This window comes from Bos grunniens, chromosome 14, assembly GCF_055505025.1.
Source record: "Bos grunniens cultivar Pamir isolate PY7600 chromosome 14, Bosgru_T2T1.0, whole genome shotgun sequence".
Lineage (NCBI taxonomy): Eukaryota > Metazoa > Chordata > Mammalia > Artiodactyla > Bovidae > Bos > Bos grunniens.
Window position 1 is genome coordinate 14,060,601 of NC_141178.1, and position 22,850 is coordinate 14,083,450.

The window sequence follows — 22,850 nt, forward strand, 5'->3', positions numbered from 1 at the left end:
AACCTATGCCAAGATTCAAACAGCCATGGACTGACCTGCTTGCAATACTTTCCAGGTTCTCTGTGACCTTCAGTATAAAATTCAGATTCTCTATTCACAACATTCAAGGTCCTCCTGTCTGGTCCCTGCAGTTTCCCTTCCAAAATCACTTTCTTAGGGTCACATGGGGCTAAATTTCACACACAGTTTTCACCAAACTCCCCCACCCTCTGGCTTCTGGTTGGATTAATCGGTGAAAGGCAAGAACAGCAGGTTGAAGGTGGGGACATCAGAACTTGTATTCCTCTGGACCTCTCCCTGCCAAGATGTGGTTTGACATCACTGTGTTTTTCTCTCAAAGACCACAGCTCCCACAGAGGAGCTCCCCCTATAGTCACAACTCCCCACCATCTCGCAGTGACTCATTGCCCTCAGGCCTAGGGAGGGTGATACTTCTGGCTGTTGCCCATCCAGGGTACTTCATCACTCCCTGTTGCTTTCTCTTAACCCAACCCAAACATTGCAAAAGTCTCCCTCATTCAAACATTTTTAAAAGGTTCTTTAATTACCCTCTTTGAAAGTGCCATGTGTTTCCCAACAGAACCTTCTAGTGCATGACTTTTCCAATCTCCTATGTCTCCACCACTCTCTTCCCCAAACCTACTCTCCAGCCATAGTTCCACTCTCCGTTATGCGGCATATCCTTGCTTCTGTTGTGCCCTTCTCCCTTTTCTTAGAATGTCTCTTCCCCTTTTTTGACCAGACTCTCACTCAAGCTAAAAATCTAAATTCAAATGTCACTTTTTCCAGAAACACCCGCTCATTGCCCCACCACCACCACATCATCCTTTCAGACTGGATTAGGTGCTCTTCTTATCAGCTCCCATAATTATCTCCTCTCTCCTCCAATCAGTGCACTAACCACAGTGGAGTGGGTAGCCGTTCCCTTCTCCAGGAGATCTTCCCAACCCAGGGATACAACTCAGGTCTCCTGCATTGCAGGCAGATTCTTTACCATCTGAGCCACCAGGAAAGCACAAGAATACTGGAGTGAGTAGCTTATCCCTTCTCCAGCAGATCTTCCTGTCCCAAAAATCAAACCAGGGTCTCCTGCATTGTGACTCTTTACCAGCTGAGCTACCAGGGAAGCCTCTAATGATTACCTATGAATATGTCTAAATCTGCGAAGTGAGCACAATGGCCTCCCAAAAATGTCCACTTCCTAACCCCCAGAACTTATAATTAGGCTATATTACATAGCAAGGGGGAATTAACTTTGCTAATCAGATGGCTTTAAAATGAAGAGATTATTCTGGATTACCCAAATATGCCCAATATTATCACAAGTGGCCTTAAAATTGGCAGAGGGAAAAACGGTACTGATGAACCTATTTGCAGGGCAAGAACAGAGATGCAGACATAGAGAACAGACTTGTGCACACATCCAGGGAAGACGATGGTGGGAGGAACTGAGGGAGTAGCATTGAAAAAAAAAAAAAATATATATATATATTACCATATGTAAAATGGTTAGTAGGCATTGTTGTATAACACAGGGAGCTCAACACAGTGTTCTGTGACGACCTAGAGGGGTGGGATAGGGTAGGGGGTCGGAGGGAGGTTCAAGAGGGATGGGACATATGTATACTTATGTCTGATCCACGTTGTTGTACAGCAGAAACTAACAACATTGCAAAGAAATTATCCTCCAGTTAAAAAGAAAAACTGGCAAAGGGAAACAGAAGAGTGAAAAACCAGAAAGGTGATGAAGGGAGAAATACTTGACTGGCCATTGCTGTCTTTGAAGATGGAAGAAGAGACCACGAGTCAAGGAATGTGGGTGGCCTTCAGAAGCTAGAAAAAGCAAGAAAACAGAATATTCCTTAGAGACTCCAGAAAGAAGACAGACCTACCAGCTTGTTTTCAGTTCAATGAGCTCCATTTTGGACTTCTGACTTCCAGAAGTGTAAGATGATACAGTGAGCTGTTTAAGATGCTGAGTCTGGAGGAATTTGTTAAAGCAGAAATAGGAAATGAATAGGATCCACCAGTAGAGAGTCAAATCCTTGAGGACAGGGACCATGATTGTGTTTTGTGTCTTTCAAGCTCCTCTCACAAAACTACTGTCTTGGAGTCATTCTCAGACATTTTTGTTGAAGAAGAGATGGGATACGAAATTATCTTGCTTGTCTATATCTTTTGGATTCTTCTAGGTCTATGGCAGCATGTAGCCATAGTCTGTCTGAATGAAGAGATTTGCATGTACCCATACAATTGTTTTATAATCATTTTAAACGAGTGCTATTATCAGTCTACCATATTGTCATTGGGAAGAATAATGTAACCAGCTGCCGAGGGGAACAAGGGTGCAGGAATGTGGGGGTGCTCCCAGGGTCCTCCCTCTGGGGAAAGCAGCTGCGCTCACTGACAGTGGCCTGTCTCAGGACATGCCCAGCTTCCCGGATGGGCAGGGAAAGAACAGATTGTTCCATCCCCTGGAGCAGCTGGCCTTGGTTTTGGCTGCATTTGGATTCCCGGGCACTGGTTACTACAGTTTGGCAAGAGCACCCTCCAACCCTGCATTTCCAGAAGGGCTGTTCTATTACTAATCTGGAGCAGACACCTCCTAATCATCACCGTGATCTTGTTCTTACAACAGTATAAGCAACAAGATGATCTGCAAATCCCACAACCTCTTGATGAAATCAGACCTGGTCTCTTGATTTAAAGCCTAGTTGACAATTCTCCCGACGTCGCTGAGAATTCGGGACAAGCCTTGGAGCCCTGGGGTCTAGTCTGGCTCTGCCTCCTTCCATCTTGATTGAGTCACTTTCCATTCCTCACCTAAGATGTCAAAGGGGTGGACTTCTGTGGTCGCCACAGGCAGTGGCATTCTAAGAGTCTGTGACAGTTACACAGATTCCCCAGCTCAGTTACACTTGGAAAATGCCAGTGACAGTCTGTCCCCACTAGGGAGAGCATTTCATTGACAGAAACAAAGAACTAGAGCCTGAGAAAAAGAAGGGAAGAAGGAAGAAAGGAGGGAGACAGAAGAAGGATGGGAGAGGAAGAAAGACAAGGAAGGGAGGAGAGAGATGGAGGGGAGCGAGGAGGAGTTATGGAACTGTCTCGACTCACCCACACCCCAGGCCAGAGCCTCACAGAGTTTTCCACCAAAGTACCTCTGCCCTCAGAGGACAGTGACAAAAACCTCCAGAAATCCAGTCTGTACTGAGTAGGAAAGCTGATATTTCATTTAATCTTTAAAGTAAATGTGAATTGTATATTCTACTCCACCTGCAGTGGTTTTATAACTGAGCAGGATCCTATGGGGCCTTCTCAGAACAAGACTCCCCCACTTTCTCCACAAAATTTGTACCAAACCAAACTTGGGTCCATTTGCCCACATGCAATAAAGCAGTCAATCTACTGATACCGGTTGTGATGAAGGAAACTGTAGCGTTTACTGCAGGGCCCCAAGCAAGGCGTCCAGGGCAACTAGTTCTGAAAAGACCCTAACTTCTTGCTCGGCTAAGTGCTAAGTCACTTCAGTCGTGTTAACTCTTTGTGACCCCATGGACCATAGCCCGCCAGGCTCCTCTGTCCATGAGATTTTCCAGGCAAAGATACTAGATTGGGTTGCCATTCCCTTCTCCAGTGGGCCTCCCTGACCATGGATCGAACCCACGTCTCTTATGTCTCCTGCATTGACAGGTGAATTCTTTGCCACTAGCACCACTTGGGAAGCCCACCCAGCAATAAACACCACACTTTCCTTCACCACAGCCAGGTGTCTGTAGATTGGCTTTACTGTGTGTGGGTAAGTGGACACAAGCTTGGTTCAGTGACACTTTCATTTCTGGCTGTGGAACAAACCTGTTGTTACAGTAAGAGGCAGCATGTTGATGGATCTTGTGGTCTGCAAATCCCATTTCTCCCTGAGATGGGACACTCTGGGTCCAGAGACAGAGACCTGGGAGTTCAGAGGTGGGACTTATTCACCAACTCCACCCAGGCCATAAGCAGACTGGGAGGTTACCCAGTTTATTACAGCTACAGAACCCAAGCAAATAAAAGAAAGTTCGACTAGTCCAGAAATGTTTGTCTCCAGAAAATTGGGATGAGAGGTTTACTGGGACAGTCCTGCCTCCCAGGCAGTCTGGGCCAGAAGAGGCTGTCTCTGTTTATGACTCTATTTATGACAGTGAGACACATTAATACTCCATATGCAGCACTGTCAGCAACTTGTTAAGGCAGATTTGGGGGTGTTTATTTTCAAAAGCAGTAGAAGTCGGGGGTAAAAGTCCCATGGGATAGAGACCACATGCTTGGGGGTCAGACAGCAGGGCCCAGGCTCAGAGAAAGTCTCAGCTGCCAGCAGGAGGGGGACCAGCTGGGACTTAGCCATGGACCCAGTAGGGAAGGGAGTCGACCGCATGTCAGAGTCCTGGAAGGTCAGCCGGGGCCAAGCTCAGATGCAGGGAGTACAGCAAACCCCGCCGATGATCTGTAGAGCTGCTGGATAAAATGAGCTACCACGTGCCTGACACACAATAACTGCAACTGTTTGCTAGTATTATTATTATTATTCAAAGGTGAGACCACCTGTCTTGGTGGCAAAATCGACCATCAGGAGAGGAATCCAAAACCATTTAGCCCATGAGGCTCCTCTGTCCATGGAATTCTCCAGGCAAGAATACTGGAATAGTAGCCATTCCCTTCTCCAGGGGATCTTTCCAAACCAAGGATCAAACCCAGGTCTCCAGCACTGCAGGCAGATTCTTTTTTTTTTTTTTACCATTTGAGGTACCAAGGAAGCCCATATGGTGGACAGGAGACAGGAAAAGTCATAACAGACCCAGCAGCCAACACACCTTATTAAAGGCACAGAAAAAGGACTTGGAAAGGGACTTTTTCCTCTCAAGCTAATATGAATTAAGACTTGAAGGATTCAAAGAGGTGCTAGGTGCAAAGGGACTGAACATCACAACATTGTAACTGACAAGAGGAGTAAGTAATGGGGAAGGGAAGTGTGACACAGGTCTGAATCCTGACTACACATCTGGTGTGTGGGTTTTGGCAAGCCATGGAAGCTGTCTTGGCCTCTTTAAAATGGGAGTTACTAGAACACCTCTCCCATAGGATTTGGGGAGGTTCCAGTGGGATAATTCATGGAACTGAATGAATGCTGTTATGTAGCAATTGCAAAGTAAATGATGCTTTGTCTGTATTAGGATTCTGAGACTGGGTAGGGAAGATTTTATAGGAAAGCAGAATGCTGCTTCATTATCCCTAGATTTTATTTTGGAATAGTCAAAACTTAAGAAAAAAGAAGGAGAAGGAGGAGAAAGAGAGAGGATGGGAGGATGGAGAAAGAGGAGAGGATGAAAAGGAAGAAGAAGAAATGGAAAAATAAAAATTGATGCTGGAGAAGGAGATGAAAGAGAGAGAAGGAAGAAAAAGACAAAAAGAAGCATAGTCCTGGTAATTATCAAGATAATTTAATGTGAGAATATCCCAGAACAAATCATCAGTTGGCCCCTTGTTCTCCATTCCCTCTTTCCTCAGTTCATTGCTTACATGGTAAAGTCCTACAGAGTCCTGCCTTTGGCTCTATTCTCCTCTCTTCTTACAACATCTTCTTGGACATATCATCCATTCCTATGTCTTTAGTTACTACCTGTTCTTTAATTCTGAAACTTTTATTCCCAGCCCAGATATCTCTCTTGACCTCCAAATGTTTATTTCCAATCACCAACTGAACATCTCTTGCACCTCCCCATAACAAATTCCCTGCCTTTCAACCTTTATTCCTCATTGGGGTTGAAGGTATCGCCATCATTTCAAGTCAGAAATGTGGGACTCATGCTGGACTTCCCCCTCATCCTAGCCCTCTGACACTTCTCCCACTGTAATTTTCCTTGAAATCAGTTTCCACTTGGTACTTTTTCTCTTAACACTTAATCATCTCCCAACTGGTCTTCCTGCTACCTGGCCCACACCCATGAAATCATCCTCTATAATCAGACAAATGTGATATGATCCATGACATTCTCTGGTGAGCATTTCAAGGACTCTTCTTCTAATGCACAAGATAAAGATAGTCATTCCTTAGACCAACACACAAAGACCTTTTCCTGACACCTGCCTGTTTTTCCAGCTTCAACCATCTTCCTCTTTTCTATTCCCTAGCTCACATGTACTCACACCCACATTCCATTCTTGTTTGAAGATGTTCTTGAGCTACTTGTTTGAAAATGTTCTTCACTCTTGCTAGAAAGTTTCTGATTATTCCATCTGCCTGCCAAACCCCTGGCCAACCTTTACAACTCAGCACAAATATTACCCTCCTAAGGGAAGGCTTCTCTGAGTGAACTCCGGGAATTGGTGATGGACAGGGAGGCCTGGCGTGCTGCGATTCATGGGGTCGCAAAGAGTTGGACACAACTGAGCAACTGAACTGAACTGAAGGGAAGACTTCTTTGACTGCTAGGTGTACAATTAATCATTCCTTTTTTTCCTATAACTTTATTGCAGAATTTAACATATTATGATTATCTAAAATATATGTTTTTTCCAACTGGAGTGAAATCTTCTAGAGGCCAGGGATGGTGCTGTATGCATCAGGGTACCCTCACCATCTAATAAAGTCCCTGAACAGAGTGGGTCATCAATAAGAAGTTGTTACACGGAAAACTGAAGGAATGGATAAATAAAGAACATTTAGAACATAAATATGAACTGATCTCCAACTAACCATAATTTGAACAGACTTAAACTAATATTTAACTCTTATACACTTAGGGAAAATGAGATAAAGAGCTCAGCTACAGAGTTCAGAGGCCAGCCAGGTCCTGCCACCATGGAGACAGAGTCCAGTGAGGTCACGACCAGTCATCCACGATCTGTCTGTAATCCTGGAACTTCCTCTTGGTCTCTGTGCCTCATGGTGCTCAAGCTTGGGAGAATGCCAGTTTGTTAATTAATCATAAAAATATAACTGCCAAAGACCTTCACTGCCAGCTTTCTATAGTCAACACTTTCCCAGTAGGAGAATCTACAGGGGAAATAAGGTTATAATCAGAAGGTTAGCTTGATAAGCATGAAATAAGCAATGAGTCCATCCAATTTACTCATCCAGTCAGCCACACAAGCTCCGTTTTGTTGATGACTGAAGATCAAACAGAGTGCCATCTTCTCTGATAGAGATAGAGATGCTCTGGAAGGTTCTACCTCTTTAGCTTCTCATTTTCTAGACTTTAACACAGCCGATCCCCTTGGGCTGACAGGGGCAGAAGCAATCACACGCACTTCTGAGGCTTCATTTAGGTAAATTAAACATTGTAGACACTTATGTTCAAATTATTCTTTAGGGAAAGTTGATGTTCTCAGAAGAATGATCTCACACACAGTAAGTTTTCTTAAGTTTTGAGGGAGACCTTTTTGTTATGCCTTTGTGCTGAATTTACCATTTGGGGAGATAAAAGCATTCTGGGTTATCAAAGCTTTACATTAGTGGGAAATATTTAATACAGACTGAGAGGCTATATAGGAAAAAAGTCAAGGCTATGGTTTTTCCTGTGGTCATGTATGGATATGAGAGTTGGACTGTGAAGAAGGCTGAGCACCAAAGAATTGATGCTTTTGAACTGTGGTGTTGGAGAAGACTCTTGAGAGTCCCCTGGACTGCAAGGAGATCCAACCAGTCCATTCTGAAGGAGATCAGCCTGGGATTTCTTTGGAAGGAATGATGCTAAAGCTGAAACTCCAGTACTTTGGCCACCTCATGCGAAGAGTTGACTCATTGGAAAAGACTCTGATGCTGGGAGGGATTGGGGGCAGGAGGAGAAGGGGATGACAGAGGATGAGATGGCTGGATGGCATCACTGACTCAATGGACATGAGTCTGAGTGAACTCCAGGAGTTGGTGATGGACAGGGAGGCCTGGCATGCTGCGATTCATGGGGTCTCAAAGAGTCGGACACGACTGAGCGACTGATCTGAAGAGTAATAATATAAACTTGTCTGATTTCTTCTCTTATTTCATAGAGGCTCAATTATAGAATGGAAAGACTTTAAAACTTCTAACAAGAGGAACTTACCACAATAGACTAGGATTTGTTCATCTCTCAACCTGTGTGTGGTATCTATCTTTTCTGAGCATCACATAGAATTGGTTCACAGGCTGGTTTGGAGGAGCCAAGCAGGCTTGGGCTGGACAATGGTAGGCAACTTTCTACAAGAGGATCTGGGTAGCAAGATGGTGAAGCAGGACCACTGGAAAACAGAAAGCCCCCTTGGCTGTGACACACCCGTGAGTCTGAAATATACACAGGTGGAAACCCCAGGGCTGCTCACGGTTTGGACACTCATATTCGAAAAGTAATTCCTAAGAACCCCCAAAGGAAACAAATTTTGGGTTGAAGCATCCTCCCAAGAAACTCAAAGCAATTTCCTCTCTCATTGAGAGATAAGATAAATGAGGAACTTTCTTTCCTTTGGGTTTTGTCTTTTTTCCTACTTCCAGTTTTTCCAGGTGCTTATAGTCACAGGATCTACTGTAAGTGAATTGTGACTGAGGAGTCAACTGGGTGGATCCAGGTTTAGTGGGGCCTGAATACAATTGAGAATTCTACTTCACTAAAAATAATACAATTGTCTTATACAGTATTAAATGTTAAATAATATTGTTTTTATTTAAGAACTATTTTGTATTTATTTGTAAAATAACATAACATTTATATAATAGTGAATATTTATACAGAATGAGAAATATAATTCTAACAAATCACAATTTTTAAAAGGTGGCAAATACCACAAGCATCTCAGACCTGGAAAAATAATATAACGATATTCCTACATCATTATTACATTAGATATTATCAAATCTTATTAATATTATAATATTAGTGCTAATTAGCTTCTGATATAAACTTTGGGCAATGAAGAGACAGGACAAGGTTTCAAGAAGAGTAATCACCTAACCAGATTTACATTTTAGAACTACCTGGATTAACAAAGCAGAAATTCTTCTTGAAACTAAATCTTCTGCTGTGGTTCTTTTGTTGAGGATGTTTTGTGGCAAAACTTACTGAAATTATTGCATTATATTGTCACTTGAAAATGAAGGAAACTTCTTCAGTTAGACATACTTAAAAATAACTTCAAGACACATCTTATTTTCCAAGATCTTATTTAGGAAAGAGTCTTTAAAAGCAGAATAGCATGCAAGGTGCAAAGCACTGACCCTCTGACCAAGAACTGGTGAGAGGGTCGCATTGGATTAAGACCCAAGTTGGCTCCAGACAAAAGCATGTGGGAATCTGGCCTTTAGACCCAGGAGAGACATCTGCTGGTGGGACTCAAGAGACAGGCCTGAGTTCTCTGAAGAGCTTCTGTAGAAGATAGAGACAAAGCATGCTCTGTGTGTGTGTGTGTGTGTGTGTGTGTGTGTGTGTTTTCTGGGTCTTCATCTGCCACGTTAGCCGAATCCTGAAAGGAAAATTGCCTAGCAGGGAAAGCAGATGGCCAGGCCATGCCAAGTCAACAAACAGAGCCCTTGCATACTCAGTCTTCAGATAGCAGTTGCCCCAGGGGGAGACTTCCACCACCAAGGAAAGCTTCTTTCACTCCGAGGCTTCTAACAAGAGAAGCCTGGTATTCCAAGGGCACCACAGGAAGAAGATTCCACCTACATCATCCAGGAGCCAGAACTTCTTGGAAGATCTATGCTCTCTTTTTCTCCTAGACTTTCTTCCATCAGTTCAGACCATCTCTAAAGAGGATGAAATTGATTGCAGACTTCTGTTTCTAAAGTTAATCATACTTTTCTATCCGGTGGCTATATATCAGCTCTAAATACTATGCCCTTCAAGGCTGTTTTCAATTCACTTGTGACCCACCGTTTATCCATTTTGCACATCCCCTTACAATTGTTGGGCATTTTCACATAAAATTAATTATAAGAGAGAGTTCCAGTTCTTATCTTGTTTCTGTTAGAAACAGAACAGCAAGGAGAAATACATACTGCTTTTTACTTAAATGTCATTCATTTCTACACTTCACAACAATGGATTCTTTATGATAGTTATTACCTCCCAAATGATGCCCAAATACTCCCATAAACTGAATTCAAATCGAGAACTTTGGGTTCTCACTGCATCATAATGTGCACAGAATAATACATTTTATAAACTTGAATACATAACTAAGGATTTTGATTTCAAGTGTTAGTCCTATTACAAAACTAATATTTTCTTTGAGAAGAGGATTCATATTATAGTCCATGTGGAGAAAAGTGCTCAACAAATAATGCTACAACATACATAAAATGTATTTCTAAAGTTTAGACATTTACATATTTTTAATGAAACTGTTCCATGCCACCCTGAGAACGTGATCTCATAAGATAGTCTCATCACGTATTCACATCAGCCACACATTTCACAAATTTTACAAATGTATCCTGGGTTTATAGCTACTTCCAAGGCAGTTATCAGTCTGTGACATCAACAGAACAAACTTAAGCTGGGGACTGGGGGTGGTGGGAGGGAGAGTGAAGCTAGTCTTCACAGAACCCACTGGGATCCTGGCCGAAACACTTGCAGGTTAAAATAAGAAGGGAATGGAGACGGTGAAGAAAGAAATGTGGCTTCATTTTAAGTTGATCAGTCTGCTTGGGTGAATTCATGATGAGTTTAAAATTAAAGGTAAATAATCTCTATTTTCTTATTTCTGGAGAACAAGAGTCTCCTTTTCCACCTTCCCTATATTCGTCCTTCTTTTCCTCTTCTGTCTCTGCAAAGCAGGAGATTCCATGAATTTTTTTTTTTTAATTTTATTTTTAAACTTTACATAATTGTATTAGTTTTGCCAAATATCAAAATGAATCAAAGAGGACACTAATAGATGGAGAAATATACCATGTTCATGGATTGGAAGAATCAATATAGTGAAAATGAGTATACTACCCAAAGCAATTTATAGATTCAACGCAATCCCTATCAAGCTACCAACAGTATTCTTCACAGAGCTGGAACAAATAATTTCACAATTTGTATGGAAAAACAAAAAACCTCGAATAGCCAAAGCGATCTTGAGAAAGAAGAATGGAACTGGAGGAATCAACCTACCTGACTTCAGGCTCTACTCCATGAATTTTTTTTAATTGGCTTTAGTTAAAGGTCGACTTCCTGTCCGGCTCTTTCACTGTTGTATAGACGACTTTTACACTCCCGACTTAGAGTGGATTATGTAGAGCAACCCATTCATTTGCCCGCAAACCACCATCTTAGTCTGTTCAGGATACTATAGCAAAAATGCCACAAACTGGGTAGCTTAAACAGCAAACATTTATTTCTCCTGGTCCTGGAAGGTGGAAAGTCCTAAAGACACCAGCAAATTCAGTATCTGTTGAGAGCCCACTTCCTGGTTCTAGGACGCTGTCTTCTGGCCAACACCATCACTTGAGGGTTAGGATTTCATCATATGAATTTGGAGGGCAATCAGATATTCAGTACATAACCCTGAACAAAATCTTAGCTGGCTGACAGTGAATCTCAATACTAAAGTCTTTAGAACTCTGGACATAAGCTCTGGAGAGCTTACAAAGTAGCAGTGCCGTTCTGTAGCATGCTGGTCATCTCAGCGGCCTGAGGCTGCATAACATTCTCTAGCTGGGAAGAAGACCCAGCTGACCACCAAAGGCCTCTTTCTCCTTTGAAGACAATGCATTATTAAGCAGCCTGATTTATCCCGGGATCACAAATACCCACCTCAAAGCAAGCATAGCACTCAGTGTTCAGTAAAAGAAATTAGAAAAAAGACAGTGGATCCTTCATAGATCACTATGAGAAATAAACTCTTTAATACAGAAGGCAACAACATATTTTATTACATTTTAAGTTACAAATGTGCTATGTTTTCATCATAGAAATTTTGAGAAATACAGAGGAACACAAAGAAAAAGGTTTAAAATGAATCATAATCCCACATCTCAGATAAAACCATGATTCAAGTTTTGGTGAACCTTATATCTTTCAAAGTTTTTTCTGAACATACAATAAATATGCTATTTTTTAAATGGATTGTTATAGTACATTGTGTCTTATAACCTGCTTTTTTCAGTCAATAATATATTGTGACTAGTTCCACCATACTGTTTTCAAGTAACAGTTTACCATGTATATTTTAATAGCTGTAAAGTATTTAATGTATGAATACAGCATTGACTGTTTATAAATTAATCCTCTCCTGTTGGACTGAGAAATTGTTTCCAGTTTGGAACTAACATGATGCTACAATGAACACTCCTCTAGCATCACCTTGTCTGCTTCTGTAAACTTTCACAAGTAGAATTTCTGGATAATTGAACATTAAAGAGTTTAAGGGTTTGCTACTCATTCACTCGTACAACAAATATTTATTATATTTATTAAGGGCAAACAGAATCCCAGGCATTCCAGCCTCTTGGGATATAGCTGTGAGCCAGTCAGGTAAGATCTCAGCCCACATATAGCCTATACCCATGGGAGGAGGCAGACAATTTACAAGTGGGAAATTAAGCTCATGAAGTGGTTTCAGAGAGCGATGAACACTTTAAGAAAAACAGAGAAGGTGAGAGTACAGTGACAGACTGGTATTTTAGAGAGCATGGTCAGGAGGTATCCCAGAGGATATTAGATTTGAATGGATCCACCTTCTAGGGGGACTTGTTCCAGGCAGAAACAGCACATAGGAGGATCTGCCAGGTGGACTGAGCTGGGCAGATCTGAGCACTTATGAAGCTGAGGTGGCTGAAGTGGAGTGGGTATCAGGAAGATATGGGGGAGGCAGGCAGAAGTCAGATCATGAGGGCTCTACCTGTGCCAGGAAACCTTTTGCACAATAGGGAGACCTGACTGTGGTGACCTGCTAAGAAAGTCCAGAGAAGGAAATGGCAACCCACTCCAGTATTCTTGCCTGGAGAATCCCAGGGACAGAGGAGCCTGGTGGGCTGCCATCTATGGGGTCGCTCAGAGTCGGACACAACTGAAGCGACTTAGCAGCAGCAGTAGCAGCAGCTAAGAAAGTCACTAGCTGCTGAGTGGAGACTGGATGATGGGAGGCAGGGGTTCAGTTAGGTGTGTATTATAATTGTCCAGACAAGAAGTAGGGGTGGTTCACACTGGAGGAGGTGGGTAACAGGGTGGTTTCAGAATGTATATTTCAAAGTAGAGGTGGCAGGAGTTCAAGAAGGAATAGGTATGGAGCATGAGGGAAATACAGGCAATCACGGGCGCCCACCAGAAAAGCCATGGCACTCAGCAGTGTGTCATAAATCATTTTTCCCCACAATCTTACCAACTTTATTTTTTCCTCTTTGTCAAGCAAAGAGGAAAGCAAAAAAAAAAAAAAAAGGGGAAAAATATTAAATAGTTTTCTATTTCCTCACCACTACTGAGGTTAGAAGTGTGTTTACGTTTATGTGCCATGTCTGTTTCTGCAATCGTGAAAATAATATTTTTAGCTAAAGTTGCTCTTTTTGATAAACAATAAGAATACATGTCTGTCTTCCCCATAGAATATGAGTTTCACAAAAGCAAAGGACAAAAGGATTTAGTTTGTTTGCATCATTATTCTGTTCATGGTACCTAGAATAGTGTCTATCATATAGGCAGTAACCTATGGATGCCTTTGGATGCAAACTGCTAACCTTTGGATATCTTAATATGTTCCAGGCACTGTCCTAAGTGCTTTTTATATAAAAATTCACTTATAAAAACCCATTTACAGATGAAGAAACTGAGCTACGGAGAGGTTATTTAACGTGTTCAAGGTACAGGCAGTCTGGCTTCAGAGTCCAGCTCTGGACTCACCACTGTGCTCTAATGCTTTTTGATAGCAAATGCCAATTTGCTACTTGCATACTGATTAGCTAACTTTCCAATCTACAAAAGGTGAACAGCAATACATGTTTAAACATAAGTGTTTGGAAGAGAAAAGTAAAAGCGATAAATAAAACTAAGCTAAATTTTAAAAACTCACTATAGAAATAGAGGAACATTTACTACAGAAGAAAAATCATTTAAAATCTATTTTGTGAGTAAATTAAGAAGAGGGTTAATATAGTATTGCACTCTAGGATAATGCTTCAAATTCTCAACAAGAAAATCCATCCATGGTTAATGACCTAGAGGTGTTAAGTGAGGCTCTAGAATGAACATTAGTCTCCAAGCTGCCTCCTGGCCTTGACAAAGCTCAAATCCATTCCATACTCCCTGATAATTAATCTTCCTGAAACATGTGCTCTTGCTGAACACACGTCCCTGTCATCTTCTCCTTAATAGCCCTTCATTGTAGAACAGAAATTTTCTTGTTGAAAGAAGTGTGGTATGCAGGGGAAATAACTCCAGCATTGGCTCCTGGGAATGCTGAGGATGACTCTCAGCTCCTGTAGGGACTGTGAGAGAACTATTTTACCTCTATCATCCTCCATATTTCAGCTTAAAGTAGGAATCATAGGCAGTGGTGAGAACTGAGTGAGGCAAGGTGTGTCTGATGGTTAATATGTGTCAACATGACTGGACCATGAAGTCCAGATATTTGGTCAAATGTTGTTCTGGGTATGTCTGTTAAAGTGATTTTGAATGAGATTAACATTTGAATCCAGAGACTGAGTAAAGCATATTGACCTCCGTAAAGTGGGTGAGCCTCATCTAATCAGTTGAAGGGCTGAATAAAACAAAAAGGCTGATAACCCCTAAGTAAGAAAGAATTCTTTCTGCCCAGTGGCCTTTGACTAGGATAGTGACCTTTTCTCTGCCTTTCAGACTCAAACTGGATCATCTGCTCTCCCTAGATCTCAGCCTGTCAATCTTCAGGTTGAAACTACACCATCAGCTCTCCTAGGTCTCCAGCTTGCTGACAAATTCTGCAGATCTTTGGATTTACCAGCCTCTGTATTGCATGAACCAGCTCCCTATAATAAAAAGTAAGTGCTGGTTCTCTTTCTCTGGAGAAGCCTAACTAGCACAGTGTGCTATCTGTTGCTCAGTGCATGCAGTAGCTGCTTAGCAGATGTGCTTTGTGGTCAGATGTTTCTCATTTCATTCCTGCTCTGCCATTTTTAGTTGTTAATTAGGACAAGTTAAGGTCATTTGTCTATGCCTCAGCTTTCCTTATTTTTAAAATGAAGCAATACATAGTATTTAACTCTGCTAAGACGATTAAATAATAAGTTACATAAAGCACCCAAAATATGGTAAGTGCTCAATAAATGGCATATACTATTATTATGCCTTTCACAGGAGTCTGAAATAGGAATGGCTCAAGGGGCCAAAGGAATAATATAAATGAGTGAAGGAGTGCAGACAATATTTTTCCTTAAATACAAAGCTGCATTTTACAGGAGCAACATTTAGTTCATTCATATTCAAAAACAATTATTGAAATATTGGTCTTTTTCAGTTCAATAAGCTTTTTATCCATTTAATTTTCATGTGCATAACAAGCATAGATCTTACCACACCATTACTTCATAATGGGATGCTAAATTATACTCTGTAACATAGGCACATTTTGACTGCCTATTAAATAGATGGATGCTGTATCTCCGTCTCATATTCACCACCTCATTTCCTCTTGGCTTCACCTACATTTGGGATCTGTGAACATTTCTCTCACCCCAGGTTCTTCATCAATGGTCATATCTACACGGACTCCGTTCAGTTGCCACCACAGCAATGAACTTCACCAAAGCGCAAATCCAACAGCAGTTTCTCATCCGCATGTCCCCTGCCTCTCACCTTCAGCCTTAGGGTGTCCGTGTTGCAGAGCCAGGAGATGACACAGGATCCATTTCGTCTCTATACATGCCCCATGCATTCCCAAACCAAAAGATGGGGAACATTAGTGGCCACGGAGGCAACGATTTGACTTTTAAGAGATTTAAGAGATTAAATGGCCTCTCTAAATGAACTATTCTGAGGCACAGGAATTCATACAACCCTGAGAAACTGGTCTTGTGAGACTGAACAGAGAGCTGCACGTGATGTCAGGTGGTAGCCACACAGTGATTCAGCTTGTATTTGCACAACCTCCTTTCCTAACTACTCCCATTTCTCCTGATGCTTGCTTCCCAGAGATTTCATTCCCTAATAAAGTATCAGCACTTGGGCTTTTATTTTGGGCTCTGCATCCAGGGCATTTTAGTGTAAAACAGTAGCCACTAAGAGTGACCCTTAGGAAGCTGAATCTTAAGACTGGATTTTGGAGGTGAGTTACGCAGTGGTCTGAAAGCAACGGGGACCTCACTGATGGTGGCATCTGGGGTAGTGACAACCCTTGGCTAACAACGGCATTATGACTGTTAGGAATTTCGCCTGTGTTTAGTTGAGATGAGTAAATATTAATACAAATAGCAGTGTATATAGGTGGTAAGATGTTGAATTATTCAGTACTGTGGCACTTGAATAATGTGCAAGCAATGAGCGTAATGGATTTGTGCAGGATTGACTTTTGGTGATTATATTGGAAGCTTGGAAAATATAAATTGATAGGCTTAGGGCATCTACCGAAAACCAGAAGGCCTTTATGGCTGCTTCCAGGAGACTCTCCTCTCTTTCAGTTTCTGCCTTTAAGACTGTGCAGAAAATTAGGTCCAAGATTTGATTGGAATGATGGCAGAACTGCAATAGAGACCAGACATGTAGCCTTGACAGGTTTCTCCTGTCAGAGTTAGGGTCCTGAAAGGAAATGTGGTAACTTAAAATATGGAATAGAGATATTTGCATCAACCAGACAGAATATTCAAACCCTCAACTGCTCTGCAACCCAGGCCAACATAAGTATATTCCTCCTTACTGCCAGAGGAGAAAGTTCCTCTTGCCTGAATATCAGGTGATGAGCTCAGCTGAAGTGGGTGCTTCACAAGGTGATACTTGGCCTCACCATGGTGTTGTTCCCATCATTCTTCATTGTCTCCAGACTGTTAACAGGGTTAGACCTCAGAAGAGTGCAACAGGGATGGTATAATCCATGGAGGATGAAATGTCTTTTACACCAAAAGAATTGCAGAACTTGCCTAATATATATGACCAAAAAGGGAAGATATGTTTGAAGGTAGATTGGGGAGGATATTGGATTTGGCAGTGCACTCTAAAGCTTAGTAGTTGAAAATTCATTGATAGAGGGCACTGACTTTTAACTTGGGATTCAGTGTTTGACAAGGATACCCGAACTGGCCCTAACTCTTTACAGGGATAGTTACTTGGTTATGATAGTTGCCTGGATATATTAGGTAAATGTGGTAGGATTTCCCTGGCATGGCAAGAGAGCTTCTCCTTGACCAAACTTTAGTCAGGCTCCTCTAAGCCTTTTACTCAACTAGTCCTTGGCCTTTGGCCTCCATGTCTATCTCTGCAGAGCCCAATTTTAGCAAAATTTCTGCTAATTCAGTTTAGCAAAAATCCTCCTGCTTTGATACTTGATCAAATTCTTTATCCTCCATCCTAGATATTTGATCATCATCGACTACCTTCAGGAAGAATCCTATTAAGTCACTTTAGGAGGAATTCTCCTACACTTGATGTCTCCTTTGAGTAAGTTTCCATCTTCTGACCCCCTCATTCTGCTTGCTGGCTATAAGTCCTCAGCTGTCTTTGCTATATTTGAAGGTGAACCTGATCTCTCTTTCTCATTGCAACACTTTTATTGCAATAGTCCTGAATAAAATCTTCCTAGCTATTTTAACAAGTGTCCGAATAATGTTTTATTTAATAATGGTATTGAGAAAGAATTCAGATGGCTAAGAGAGCTAGGATGTAAGAATGTATTATTTACAGTTAATTTTTTTTCAACAAGCATACTTTGTTGAAACTTTTCAACAAATGATGCTGGAACCACTAGATATTCACATGTAAAAGAATGAAGGTGAACTTTTACCTCACATGACATGTAAAAATTCATTCAAAATGGGTCAAAGACTTAAATGTAAGAGTTAAAGTTACAGAATTCTTAAAACATAAGTGTAAATCTTTGTGATATGGGATTAGTCAATGTTTCTTAGATATGATACCAAATGAACAGGCATCAATAGAAAAATGGATAAATCGATAGTAGCAAAATAAAAAATATTTGGACTTCAAAGAACACCATCATAAAAGAAGACAATCCAAAGAATAGGAGAAATTTTTAAAATTATATATCTGATAAGGGATCTAGAATAGTCAAAGAACTATTAGAACTCAATAAATGAAAGAAAACTAAATAACCTAACTTAAAAATTAGCAAAGAATCTAAATAGACAGTTCTCCAAAGAAGATATACAAATGCCCAATAAAAGATAAGATGCTCAACCTCATTAGCCATCAAGGAAAGGAAAATCAAAAACAAAAATGAGATATCACTTCACACTCACTACAATAACAATAGTTAAAAAGGTAGATAATAACAAGTGTTTCTGAGGATATAGAGAAATTGGAACTCTTCATACACCACTGCTGCTGCTGCTAAGTCGCTTCAGTCGTGTCCGACTCTGTGTGACCCCACAGACGGCAGCCCACCAGGCTCCCCCATCCCTGGGATTCTCCAGGCAAGAACACTGGAGTGGGTTGCCATTTCCTTCTCCAATGCATGAAAGTTAAAAGTGAAAGTGAAGTCATTCAGTCATGTCCGACTCTCAGCAACCCCATGGACTGCAGCCCACCAAGGCTCCTCTGTCCATGGGATTTTCCAGGCAAGAGTTCTGGAGTGGGGTGCCACTGCCTTCTACACCACTAGTGGAATGCAAAATGGTACAGCCAGTTCAAACAACAATTGAGGTTTCCTCTAACACTTATATGTAGAGTTACTCTATTATCTAGCAATTCCAGTCCTATGTAAACAACTAAGAGAAAAGTAAACATATATAAACACAAAAACTTGTACATAAAAATGTTCACAGCATCATTATCCATAACAGTCAAAAGTGGAAACCTCCCAAATGTCCATCAACTGAAGAATGAATGAGTAAATAAAATGTAGTATATCCGTACAATGGAATATTATTCAGAAATGATACATTCTACAAAATTAATGAAACTTTTAAGCACTATGCTTAAGTAAAAGAAGTCAGTTACAAAAGACCATGTATTATGTTATTCCTTTTATACAAAATGTCCAGAACACACAAATCAATGAAAAGGGAAAATTAGTGATCACCTAATCACTCCTAGGAGAAGGCAATGGCACCCCACTCCAGTACTCTTGCCTGGAAAATCCCATGGATGGAGGAGCCTGGTAGGCTGCAGTCCATGGGGTCGCTAAGAGTCGGACACGACTAAGCGACTTCACTTTCACTTTTTCACTTTCATGCATTGGAGAAGGAAATGGCAACCACTCCAGTGTCCTTGCCTGGAGAATCCCAGGGACGGGGGAGCCTGGTGGGCTGCCGTCTATGGGGTCACATAGAGTAGGACACGACTGAAGCGACTTAGCAGCAGCAGCAGCAGCCATGTAGTTGGAGAAGGCAATGGTACCCCACTCCAGAACTCTTGCCTGGAAAATCCCATGGACGGAGGAGCCTAGTAGGCTGCAGTCCATGGGGTCGCTAGAGTTGGACACGACTGAGCGACTTCACTTTCACTTTTGACTTTCATGCATTGGAGAAGGAAGTGGCAACCCACTCCAATGTTCTTGCCTGGAGAATCCCAGGGACCGGGGAGCCTGGTGGACTGCCATCTATGGGGTCGAACAGAGTCGGACACGACTGAAGTGACTTAGCAATCACTCCTAGGGCTAGTAGTATTGAGATGATTAGGAGGTAATGGCTAAAGGATGCAGATTTTCCTTGGGGGGCAATGAAAATATTCTAAAATTGATTGAGGTAATATATGCATGTGAATACACTATGTTAATATAATTAAAGCTATTGAATTACATACTTTTGGTAAATTTATCTTAGTAAAGCTGCTTTAAAAAAAAAAAAAAGAGTGCATCAACTACACTAATATTACCTGAGTTACCTGATAACTCTCTACATGACAGTGTTCCTGGCAAGATCCAGAGAATATTCAATTCACTAAAGCATTAAGGAATGTATCGGTAAGAGGGGGCTTTAGCATAATCCTTGTGTAATCAGAAGTAAACAAGGGAAGATAGGCAGAAGGGGAACAGCAGCCGCCATAATGAAAAACACAGTTTTTACATCTCAGTTCACAGACCCAGAGTCCACTGATTAAAGAGGGGCTGAGGTGTGTGGGGTGGGGGAGGCTAGGTTCCCTTCAAAAGGGACAGTTCAATGCAACCGAAAATATGACCAGTCAATAGTACTCGAATCCTACCAGAGCTGACTATGATCATTCGCCAGGATAACTGCCTTAAGGGGAAAGGAAGAACCAGACTTTTCTTGAGGATTTTTAGATGTCCTGAGATGATACTAATACCAGAAGACCCAAATACTAATACCAGAGGACCCATCATGGTCCTCCAGTAGAGTGAGAGTTTATGGGGATCATACCAGAAACAGAATTTTGATTCTGGTCCTTGATTGCATATTAAGGTAGAGATAATCAACAGCTGACAAAATCCTCAGGTTTGTTCGCTGGTTTTGTAGGCCAATAAAGAGTTCTAGGTCCCTTTGCCTCTGCTTCCCTGGAATTGTGTGTGTGTGTGTTAGTCGCTCAGTCATGTCCAACTTTTTGTGACCCCATGGACTGCCAGGTTCCTCTGTTCATGGAATTCTCCAGGCCAGAATACTAGAGTGGATTGCCATTTCCTTCTCCAGGGAATCTTCCTGACCCAGGGATCAAACCCAGGTCTCTTGCTCTGGCAGGCAGATTCTTTACCATCTTAGCCACCAGGGACGCTCCTGGAATTGTACTTATTAATAAAATAAGCTATTGTCTCAGGCTCTGATTTCTATGGAACTCAAGTTAAGACAGGTATATTATTCACGCTAAGAAAGAAACATGCAATTTTCTTTTTTTTCTTGAAATATACTATTCTCTAAATCTTGATCATTTTTGACAAATATGTGAGTATAAGAAATATTACATTCCCTCCTAACTCCACTATAAAGACAACCTCAATACAGTGATCAATGTCAATGGGCACTTGGCATCTGATTGGGAAACAACCAGAAATGGTAGATTTGGGCAAACTTGAGATCAAGTGCCCATTGGTAGGGGAGAGCCAGGACTCAGCTCCCACTGGTCATGCTGGGTGAAGAGCATCAATCAACACTACCAGAGCTTTTCACTTTTCTAAAGAGGCCAGAATTCCAGCTTTTCATGTAGAAACTATTAATTGAAACATTTTGACTGGCAGGGTGTTTTAAAAACATACTACAGGCCAAATATAGCATATCTCTTGGGTGAATTTGGCCCAGGAGTCCATAAATACAAACATTTGGGCTAAGTAGTAAAGTCTTACTTCTTTAGTTTTGTTGGGGGTGGGGTGGTATTTATTGGTTCAATTTGCTGTTTAGTTGCTAAGTGTGCCCAACTCTTCTTCGACTCCGTGGACTGTAGCCCTCCAGGCTCCTCTCTCCATGGGATTTCCCAGGGAAGAATACTGGAGTGGGTTGCCATTTCCTTCTCCAGAGGATCTTCCCAACCCGGAGCTCAAACCCGGGTCCCCTGCTTGGCAGGCCAATTCTTTCCCACTGTGCCATCTTGGCTCATTGCTCTGTGGCTGTTCTCTAGTACAGTGCTTAGCTCACAGCTGGCATTCAAAAGATACTTGTTGAATGACTAAACATTATTTAAAACACCTATAAGAACCAATCAATTTGGTATAATACATTATAAAGAAAATAAAGCCCACATTTTTTGACCACAATGATACAGCTGCAGAATTCCAAAGTAGATAAACTCAGCCCAATTATCCCCTGGTGGCTCAGCGGGTAAAGCGTCTGCCTGCGATGCAGGAGACCTGGGTTTGATCCCTGGGTCAGGAAGATCCCCTGGAGAAGGAAATGGCAACCCACTCCAGCACTCTTGCCTGGAGAATCCCATGGACAGAGAAGCCTGGTAGACTACAGTCCATGGGGTCGCAAAGAGTCGGACACAACTGAGCGACTTCACTTACCTTACTTACTTACTCTAGATTTGAGGAGCTGGTGGGTCTCGATATGGAGCTTTCATTAGCATCATCTGGAGGGTTTGTTAAAATAAAAATGGTTAAATCCCAACCTCAGAGTGTCTTTCAGCAGGTTTGGGGTGGGGCCCAGAAATTTGCATGCCTAACAATTTCTCAGACAAGGCTGATACCAATCTGGGGCCCACATTTTTGAAGTGCTGCTGAAAAATCCTCTTATAAAATCTCTTTATATTGCAGCAGAGCCTTACCCATTCCAAAAGATCTTTGCTGACTTTTGCTACCCCAGGAGACTTCAGCCCTCTCCCAAGCCTCACCAAGTGGCAAGAAAAGTTAAATGAATCCAAGTCAAGCAATGCTATGCTCTGAGACTTCCCTTTCTGGAGGCCTCTGAAAAGCAGCCTATTTCCATTTCCAGCTTTAAAGGTTGAAGCTCTTAGTTGATGTGTCAAGCCTGTCTACCTTCTGGGGCTTACCCGTAAGAGGGGTCAGAGCTCACAGAGTGCAATGAAGCCCTCCTTCTGGAGCAGGACTGGTGCAGAAGCCCCCAACCATGCACATCTCAGTTGTGGTCCCGTTCCCACAACAGAGAGGAAGCACACACCTGTATCCATCCAGAAGGTCTATTATCCTTCTGCTGCTGCTGCTGCTGCTAAGTCGCTTCAGTCGTGTCCGACTCTGTGCGACCCCAGAGATGGCAGCCCACCAAGCTCCCCTGTCCCTGGGATTCTCCAGGCAAGAACACTGGAGTGGGTTGCCATTTCCTTCTCCAATGCATGAAAGTGAAAAGTGAAAGTGAGGTTACTCAGTCGTGT